This window comes from Spinacia oleracea, chromosome 3, assembly GCF_020520425.1.
Source record: "Spinacia oleracea cultivar Varoflay chromosome 3, BTI_SOV_V1, whole genome shotgun sequence".
Taxonomy (NCBI): Eukaryota; Viridiplantae; Streptophyta; class Magnoliopsida; order Caryophyllales; family Amaranthaceae; genus Spinacia; species Spinacia oleracea.
In genome coordinates, this window is record NC_079489.1 from 23,267,149 (window position 1) to 23,277,361 (window position 10,213).

General features: G+C 37.6%; 1 long non-coding RNA gene across 1 annotated transcript; it reads left to right on the forward strand.

Moving 5' to 3' along the window:
* Positions 1–3,439: 3,439 nt before the first annotated feature.
* Positions 3,440–10,112, forward strand: LOC110798941 (uncharacterized). The gene is made up of 6 exons (XR_002536248.2): positions 3,440–3,981; positions 4,171–4,331; positions 6,092–6,219; positions 6,296–6,385; positions 8,245–9,020; positions 9,277–10,112. It is a non-coding gene; the product is annotated as an uncharacterized lncRNA (long non-coding RNA).
* The last annotated feature ends 101 nt before the right edge of the window (positions 10,113–10,213 follow it).

The window sequence follows — 10,213 nt, forward strand, 5'->3', positions numbered from 1 at the left end:
TCCCTGATTTATGCCTTAACTTGTTGTATGCAAATGTCCTTGACCTAGAAGGGTACCGACACACCTTTGGTGATGGTAAGTGGAAATTGTCTAACGGCTCGATGACAGTTTCTCGTGGCGAGTTGTGTTGCTCTTTGTATAAGACATACTTGAGTGTAGGTTCTTGCGAGCTGAATGCAGTTGAAGAAAAGAAATCTCCAAATTTGTGGCATCGAAGGCTAGGGCATATGAGTGACAAGGGGATCAAACTGTTAGCCGGTAAATATATTATTCCTGCTGATAAATCAGTTTCACTTGACCCTTGTGATCATTGTTTGGGAGGTAAGCAACATAGAGCTTCCTTTTCTAGGAAGTCCACCAGAAGGAAAAGTTGGAGTTAGTTCACTCCGATGTTTGTGGTCCTATTGAGGTGGAGTCTCTTGGTGGCAATAGATATTTTGTCACTTTCATTGATGATGCTACTTGAAGAACTTAGGTGTATATGTTGAAGACAAAAAGCCAAGTGTTCGAGATATTCATAAAGTTTCATGCAATGGCAGAAAGGGAGAGTGAAAGAAAGTCGAAGTCAGTGTTATTAGGACTGCGATCCGGATCGTAGGATGGTACGATCCTACGATCCAGATTTTACAAAACAATCCAGATCTTCATTAGTATCGCAAAGGAGCTGGGATCGTAGTGGGATCGCTTGGGATCGGCTAGGATCGCTACCCAAGGTACGAATCTAGCGATCCTACCAAAACATCATCAAAATGAACCTAAAAACTACCGGCCTTCTTCTTCAAAGCCCAAAAACAAAATCCCAGACAAATAAATGTCATGCGGCTACATCTTCTCTCTTCACTTTAATGTTGCGCCTTCAAGCTTGGTATTGAAGATTTGAAGCTTTTTTCACCTTCTCATCTTCAAGCTCAAACATAATCTTCTCTCTTTCTTGTCATATCTTCAAAGGGGGTGGTGGTTTTCAGTGGAAGTGATGACGGTGGAAGATAAAGAGGATTGTAATTAAGGCGTCTGGTTTCCAAATTTGTCTCACTCGTAATTTCGTTTTAATATTGATGTTAGATATGGTTATCTGTTTAATGTTATTTGTTATTGGTTTGTTGTAATTTGAAATGAATTAAGAGTGTTCTAGAAGTTGGTGACTATTAGACTATTGAGTGTTGTTGTTGATATTACGAACTTGGAATAATAAAGTATGAATATCAAAATATGCTTTTCCTTTCTTAATTTATTACTTGTTTAGTATATCTCATTAAATGAAATGATTTGGCATTGGGTTTAGTTTCGTAAAGTTTGATGTGTATTTATAAATGCATCACAATTAGTGCGTAGAATATTGTAAATGGTCTAAAACCTTTTTTATAGGGCTCTTATTTAAGCAAAAACTATGTGCATTTAGCATTATTTTTACTGCAAAGATATGTATTCGTTATATTATATTATTTTTATTGACATTTTCTCTAGTTGGTAGGATCTTACGATCCTACGATCTGATCCTACCGATCCGCTCCTACCCCCCTCACCGATCCTATGTGGGATCCCGATTCTGACAACCTTGGTTCAAGTGTCTTCGATCTGACAATGGTGGTGAGTATACTTCAAATGAGTTCAAGTATTATTGCTCACAACATGGCATTAGACATGAGAAGACAGAGCCCGACACACCACAACACAATGGAGTTGCTGAGAGGATGAACAGAACCATTGTTGAGAAGGTGAGGTGCATGCTTAGAATGTCTGATCTTCCTAAAATATTCTGGGTAGAAGCCGTGCAATGTGCCGTGTGGTTTGATTAATCGATCTCCATCGATTCGTCTTGGTCTTGACATTCCAGAGAGAGCATGGAAGGGGCGTGATCCCACTTATTCGAGAGTCTTTGGCAGCAAGGCATACATGCATGTGCCTAAAGAACAAAGGTCAAAGCTTGATTCGAAATTCAATCCATGTGTATTTTTTGGGTATGGGGATGAAGAGTATGGTTTTAGGCTCTATGATTCAGAAAAGAAGAAGGTAGTGAGAAGCAGAGATGTAGTATTCTTTGAGCACGCAAAGGTGGAGATCTTCTGAGTACAAGGTACACTTCTACTTCAGATTTGTCTTTTGATACTACTAATAGTTCTACTTCTATCCCTTCTATTATTCAGCCAACAAATGAGAATGTCGAAGATGTACTTGATGAAGTACATGATGATGTTGGTGAGGTACAACCTGATGATAATGTACCAGATCATGTTGATGATGACGATGATCTTGATGAGTCTTCATTTGATGAAAAAATCCATGATGCACATGAGGAAGTGGTTCATGAAGAGGTTCATGAGCAGGGGGGAAACCTACTCCTCAAGTGGAGGATACATACGTTCGAAGGTCCACTCGAGAGCGTAAACCTTCAAAAAAAAGTATCCAAGCTCAGATTTCATTCTAGTTAGTGAAGATGGAGAGCCAGAGAACTGTCAAGAGGTGTTGTCTCATGATGAGAAAAATCAGTGGCTCGATGCAACGAAGGAGGAGATGGATTCCTTGGAAAAGAATGACACTTATGAGCTAGTGAAGCCTCCCAAGGGCAAGAAAGTCTTGAGAAATAGATGGGTTTTCAAGAACAAGAAAGATGGTGAGAAGATAGTGAAGTGCAAAGCCAGATTGGTGGTAAAGGGATGCAACCAGAAAAAGGGCATTGACTTTGATGAGATCTTCTCTCCGGTGGTGTAAATGACATCTAAGAACTGTTTTGGGTATAGCAGCAAGTCTTGATCTTGAGTTGGAGCAACTTGATGTAAAAACTGCATTTTTACATGGTGACTTGCATGAAGAGATCTACATGGAACAACCTGAAGGTTTTGAAGAAAAGGGAAAGATAAACTTGTTTGCAAGTTGAAGAAGGGTCTTTATGGGCTTAAACAAGCACTAAGGCAGTGGTACCGGAAATTTGATTTGTTTATGACAAGCAATGATTATATTGTGTGTATTTCAGAAAGTTCCATGGAGGTAACTTCATCATCCTTCTTTTATATGTGGATGATATGCTGATAGTTGGACAAGATGCATATATGATTCAAAGTTTGAAGAAAGCCTTGTCCAAGTCATTTGACATGAAAGACTTGGGTCATGCAAAGCAAATATTAGGCATGGAGATTGATCGTGATAGGAAAGCTGGGAAATTGTGGTTATCCCAAGAGAAGTATATTGACCGGGTGCTTGAACGGTTCAATATAAAGCATGCTAAGCATGTTAGTACACCACTATCTACTCAATTCAAGCCACTAGTAGAAAAAACTTCATTTGCAACTCATCAATTGCAACTCACGCAAGTCATATGGGTTGCAATCGAGCATTGGTCAACGCGGGTCAATATTTAAATGACCTATTCGCAGCAATTTCAGTGACCAAGCACTGCGAAAAAGCTAATTTTTTTTTTAAAATAGGATTTCGCAGCGCGGGCATACTATACAAGTTGCAATTAAACGAAGTAATCGCAGCTTCTGGCCGTATTGAATGCTGCAACTCGGAATATTCGCAACCTTTGCCTGTCGACTTTGCTGCAATTGTAAGGAAGATTTTTCGCAATATTCGATTCTCGATCTCATCTTCTCAAACCACCACAGATCTAGAATTTCAAGAGAAAGGTTTTCGAATCTCCATAGCCATGGCTCCTTCTACACAAATCTTTCCTACTCGCTCCTTCCTCTTCATCTTTGTTCCTTCGCCAGCCATAGCACGCGTTTGTGAGATAGGTAAACTTGTAGTGTTTCGACTTTGTGTCAAATCGTCATTCATGTCTACAGAGAAATAAAGGTGGGGCGGAAGAGAGAGAAAGGCGCCGAAGTTTTCTTGTTTAAACAAACAAATTCGCCAGCCACCGGTCGGGTTTTCTTGTTCCTTTTCAACATCCGCCGCCGGCAACACCGCACCCCTCCAATTCAAGCCCTCAAATTGCAGATAAGTAGAGATATAAGGAGCTAGGGTTTTGCGGTACTTGCTTAGGTTTGTTCACTCGAATTTCCCCTTTTTAAATTTATTTTTGATAAAAACAAATTACCCTAATTGAATTCCAAGAACAACAAACGTCAACTGAAAAATCAAATTCTAATAAACCCTAAGTCGCAAAAATATGATGTAAAATTGTACAAGATAATGGGAAAAAGAATTACTTGTTGTAGTTGTTCTTTGTAGGTAGAGATGTTCGAAGTGAGTTCTTCAATGGTTAATTCTTCGCCGCCTTGCAATTTGGCAGAGGGGATTTCTTCGTGTTTCTACTTCGCAAAATTCTCCTTTACCTCAAAATTGAAGGGAGAAGAAGGGAGATAAAAGGGTTTTCCGATGTTTGTTTTCTGGTAATGTTAAGAACCAAAGAATTTTATTTTTTGTGTTTTAAGTTCTGAATTTTACTCAAATTAAGTTCTGAATTCAGTATTTTATGTGTTTTGAGCATTTGAACTTGCTTACGTTAATCAATGTTGTCTGAACCAGTAGAAATTATCAGTAGTATTGATCTTCATAATTCAGGGATATGGTTAATTCTACAGATTAAAGCAGTTTAGTTTTATGTGGTAATGTTGTCTGAATCTGTTATATCGAATCAACTTGATTGGAAGCCTTTGGGTACAGGCATTCTTGAACCAACTTGATTGGAAGCCTCTGGCAATGGAGATCCATTCCCTGCACCTTTTGACACTAGGCTTAGAGTTATAAGCTCCTTTTTTACATGCTGGTAGAGTAGAAAAGTAATTTTTACCTTTCGCATTTACTGCAGCCTTAACATTTGGTTTGACAAAGGCTGGCACTGAGAATGATCAGAATGAAGGTTTTTAATTCGATTTTTGAGGGTTTTTGGCTTGGATCTGATATCGTGTTTTTTCTGCCTAATTGTTGTTTGAAGTTGTTGCGGAATGCATGAATTAGGGTTTTTCGGATTTTTGATTTGTGTTTTTGTGTGAGCTTAGGGTTGGTGGATCAGTATTGGTGTTTTGTAGGTGTGATTGTTGTGAAACGTTGCTTGTACTTATGCTTTGATCATTCTCTTGGTTGTTCGTGTTTTGGTGAGCTGGTATCGATCTTGGTGGTTATTTTATTTCGTGTTTGTTATCTAGATTTTCTGTCAATCGGTGGAGGATGTATGTATCTTACTGCTAAGAGTCACCCTTAAAACACATGGTCAGATTAATAGTTCTGTCATTCAGGAGTTAGAACCACGTGTTGAAGGTCAGACAATGAGTGCGCAGTATAGCTCTTATTGCTAGTAGATTTATGGAATATATTTGAGAACAACTGTTAACAGAGTTCTGAAATGGTTTTTTTAATTAGTTTAGAACCCGAGACTAGTGCTCAAAAAAAGTAATGTATAGTCATCTGTTTGTAAAAGTGTTTAGTTGGAAAACACCTTAAACTATTCATATGTTAGTCATCTCCAACTTACTTGGATCCACTGTCAAAAATTAACAGAAAAAACAGAATTGGTATTTTGCATTATTGGTGTTTTGTCGGTGTAATTTCCCATAGGCAAAGTTATTAAATTGTTTAATCTCCTGCATAAATTCAATTGATAGCCATATGATCAAAACAAGTTGGGGCGTGATTTGTGAGGTTCGCACAATGTGACTAGTATTTTGCATTAGAGGCATGATTTGCATTTTCTGAAGCTGGATATCAGTGCACAGAACTGATCAGAACTGTGCACTGATCTGCACAGTTTCTGATCAGTTCTGTGAACTGATCTGCACAGTTTCTGATCAGTTCTGTGCACTGATCTGCACAGTTCTGATCAGTTCTATGCAGATCATTGCACAGTTCTGATCAGTTCTGTGCACTGATCTGCATAGTTCTAATCAGTTCTATGCAGATCATTGCACAGTTCTGATCAGTTCTGTGCACTGTTCTGCGCACAGTTCTGATCAGTTTTATGCAGATTTTCGCATTTTCTCACCCCATTTTCGCATATTTGCACCGAATTTTCACATTTTCGCACCCAATTTTTAACTAAAGAAACTAAGGATTGATTTCAAACGTATTACATGTTTCATAAGCATAGTTTTAACTTTCTTAGACTCATTCCAACATATTTTCTGAAGCAGTTTTTCGCTTGAATCTTTGACAGGAGAGTGCACTAGCAATGTGTTGTCTGAAAATCGTCCACCGTCAGAATGGTAGGCAGCTACTTTGTTGATAACCAGCAGCTTCCGAAGGAAACAGATGACGAAGATGGTTTTATGTTGACAATTGATGGTCAGTTACATACTTATGTTTTAGTGCGTATTAGACATAAAGAACTTGTGCCTCTGATGGTTTCTGTTTATTCCAGGAAACAACAAACTCTACGAGCAGGAAGATGCCGAGTTGAGTTTGGACCAGCACGCTGCAACTGATTCAAGTACCAGTGTCTTCCATGAAGGTCTTTAACCCGATCACATTTCTTTATATACCCTCGTTATTCACAAACAATCGGAGATTTTTTATCTTTTTTTTCATTTTCCCATATGGTCTGCTTTTCTTATCCTACAGCATGTTTATGCTACCATTTAAGTTTAATAGTTATAGCAATCTTCTCTACAGAAGACTACTTCAAGTTGCGTGATTCTAGGAAATTGACGAGTCAGATCCCTATAGGAACCTTCTTCTACGACTCAATGCGCTGCAGATTAATTTCTTTGTGACTTGGAATGACGTGCCTTTGTAGCTAAATCAACTAGTTCAAAAATGGAAGCAAAAATGTCTCATTTTAGCCTAAATATGTCCATAACGACCCAACAAGCCTAAAACGTGCATAACCACATTGGAATGATACTTAGAAAGTTTAAACAAAGCATATAAAACATGTAATTAGTTCAAAATGAGTCCATAGGTTCATGAGTTCGAAAATGGGAGCGAAAATGTATCATTTTAGCCTAAATATGTCCGTAACGACCCAACAAGCCTTAAACGTGGATAACTTGATTGGAACGAGTCTTAGAAAGTTTAAAAATAGCACATAAAACATGTAATTAGTTTTAAATGAGTCCTTAGGTTCTTTAGTGCAAAGTTGGTAGCGAAAATGCCTCAATTTGGCCTAAATATGTCCTATAACGACCCAACGAGCCTTAAACGTGCATAACTAGATTGGATTGAGTCTTAGAAAGTTTAAACAAAACATATAAAACATGTGATTAGTTTAAAATGAATCATTAGGTTCATTAGTTCAAAAATGGGAGCAAAAATGTCTCATTTTTGCCTAAATATGTCCATAACGACCCAATTACAAGCCTAAAACGTGCATAACCATATTGGAATGAGTCTTAGAAAGCTTAAACAAAGCATATAAAACATGTAATTAGTTTAAAATGAGTCCATAGGTTTCATGGGTTCGGAAATGGGAACGAAAATGTATCATTTTAGCCTAAATATGTCCTATAACGACCCAACGAGCCTTAAACGTGCATAACTAGATTGGAATGAGTTTTAGAAAGTTTAAACAAAGCATATAAAACATGTAATTAGTTTAAAATTAATCATTAGGTTTATTAGTTAAAAAATGGGAGCGAAAATATCTCATTTTAGCCTAAATATGTCCATAACGACCCAACAAGCCTAAAACGTGCATAATTAACCATATTGGAATGAGTCTTAGAAAGTTTAAAGAAAGCATATGAAACATGTAATTAGTTTAAAATGAGTCCATAGGTTCATGAGTTCAAAAATGGGAGCGAAAATGTATCATTTTAGCCTAAATATGTCCGTAACGACCCAACAAGCATTAAACTTGCATAACTTGATTGGAATGAGTCTTATAAAGTTTAAACATAGCATATAAAACATGTATTTAGTTTAAAATGAGTCCTTAGGTTTTTTAGTGCAAACTTGGTAGCAAAATGCCTCAATTGGGCCTAAATATGTCCTATAACGACCCAACGGGCCTTAAACGTGCATAACTAGATTGGAATGAGTCTTAGAAAGTTTAAACAAAGTATATAAACATGTAATTAGTTTAAAATGAATCATTAGGTTCATTAGTTTAAAAATGGGAGCGAAAATGTTTCATTTTAGCCTAAATATGTCCATAACGACCCAACAAGCCTAAAACGCGCATAACCATATTGGAATGAGTATTAGAAAGTTTAAACAAAGCATATAAAACATGTAATTAGTTTAAAATGAATCATTAGGTTCATTAGTTCAAAAATGGGAGCGAAAATGACGGTATTCAAGTCACTCTATGCCTATACCAAGTTCTTTTAAATTAGTTTTCAACTAATACCAAGTTTTTGCTTTTTGAAGGGTTATGTACAAAGAGAAATTCCACACTCTAATGAGGAGTTAGAAGAAACTCGAGAACAATGGGCAAAGTATTTTAAGGACAACTATTTGATGGATGCCGGCGAATGAGTTTGTTGTCTAGTAATTTGTTGTGTTTTATGTTTTTGTTATGTGTTGGATATGACATTGGATGCTACTTGGAGCATATATATAGTTGTTGGAACATATATGTATGTTATGTCTTATATACAGGTGTTTATAAATTCCCCTTTTGTCCGGGTTTCGCAAATTACAAGGGAAACTATGGCAAATTTTTTGCAACCTATTAAACTATTTATAATGTTTTTATTATAATTTTTTGTCAAAATAATAGGATTGTCCAGGGATAAATATATAAATATGCATCTGAACGGAGCTATTATATTTAATTTTTTTTTTTTAAAAAAGAATTAATTGCAGCGCGTGTACTGGCACTAAGCTGCAAAATGACAACTAATAGCAGCACATATTTCTCAACAAGGCGCTGTAACTAGTTTTTATTTGCAACTTATTGGGGTCGAACCGCGCCGCAACTCATACACTATTTGCAACTTATACAGGTCTACCCGCGCTGCAATTAACCTATTATTTGCAGCGCCTATGTCCGCTGCAAAAAAACTTACAGTATTTGCAGCCATCACAATTGCAGCGCGCGAAAACGCTGCAAAAAGCCTGTTTTACCCGCGCTGCAAATGTGATTTTTTCTACTAGTGAGCTAAGTAAGAGAGCTTGTCGTACAACAGAGAAGGAGAAATAAGGTATGTCATCCATTCCTTACTCTTCTGATGTTGGTTCTTTGATGTATGCTATGGTGTGTACTAGACCTGATATTACACATGCGGTCGGTTTGGTGAGCCGTTTCTTATCCAATCTGGGTAAGGCTCACTGGAAAGCAGTGAAGTGGATCTTCAGATGCTTGCGGGGCACCTCCAAATTGAGCCTATGTTATGGAGGTGACAAACCTATACTTGAAGGCTATAGTACTGACCTCAGGTTATGTGTTTACATTTTCAGGGGGAGCCATCTAACGGCAATCCAAGCTTCAAAAATGTGTAGCTTTGTCCACAACTGACGCAGAGTATATTGCAGCAATGGAAGCAAGCAATGAGATGCTTTGGCTTAAGAGGTGCCTTCAAGAGTTGGGTTTGAAGCAAGGTGAGTATGTAGTATTCTGTGACAGTCAGAGTGCTATGGATTTGAGCAAGAATTCAATGTATCATGCTCGCACCAAATACATTGACATAAGATATCATTGGTTGCGAGATGTGATTGAAGAGAAGAGAATGAAACTGAAGAAAGTCCACACCGACAAGAATGGTGCAGATATGTTGACAAAGGTAGTTACCGGAAGCAAGGTTGAGCTTTGTAGTAAGCTTACCGGGATGAGGTTCAAGTGATCATGTAGGGATCGTGTCTTCTTTGTGATGGGCTGGAGGGGGAGATTGTTGTAGGTCCAGCCTACTTGTTGCACAAGTAATTAATTTATCTTGTGTTTGTTAGCCCAAAATGTTGGGTTATGTTTTTAGTCCACTTGGGGCTAAATTGGTTGGCTTATCTTAGAAGACTTTTAGTCTTTTTGATGTTTAGTTATGAACTAAGGGGAGTTAGATCAGCTGTGAGAAAAAATCAGATCAAAATACACACAAAAAGGAGAGGAGAGTAAGAGAAGAGAGGGTTCGTAACTTTCAGGGCAGTCATCAGAAGGTGACAAGAGTGGACTCCTCACAAGTCCTGTGATGTTTACTCTTCACATCGAAGGGGTTTTCCACGTATAATTCGTGTGTGTTGATTGCATTTTGTTTTTCCGCATTTGATTATTTGTTGCTGTCCATTATTGGTTGATTGATAGGTTATTATTTGGTGGATTATTTGTGGTTTATTGGAGTTGTATTGTTTGGTTGATTGTCTTGGAGATGATCTTTGTGGGTAGTTAATATACTACTAGGGTCCT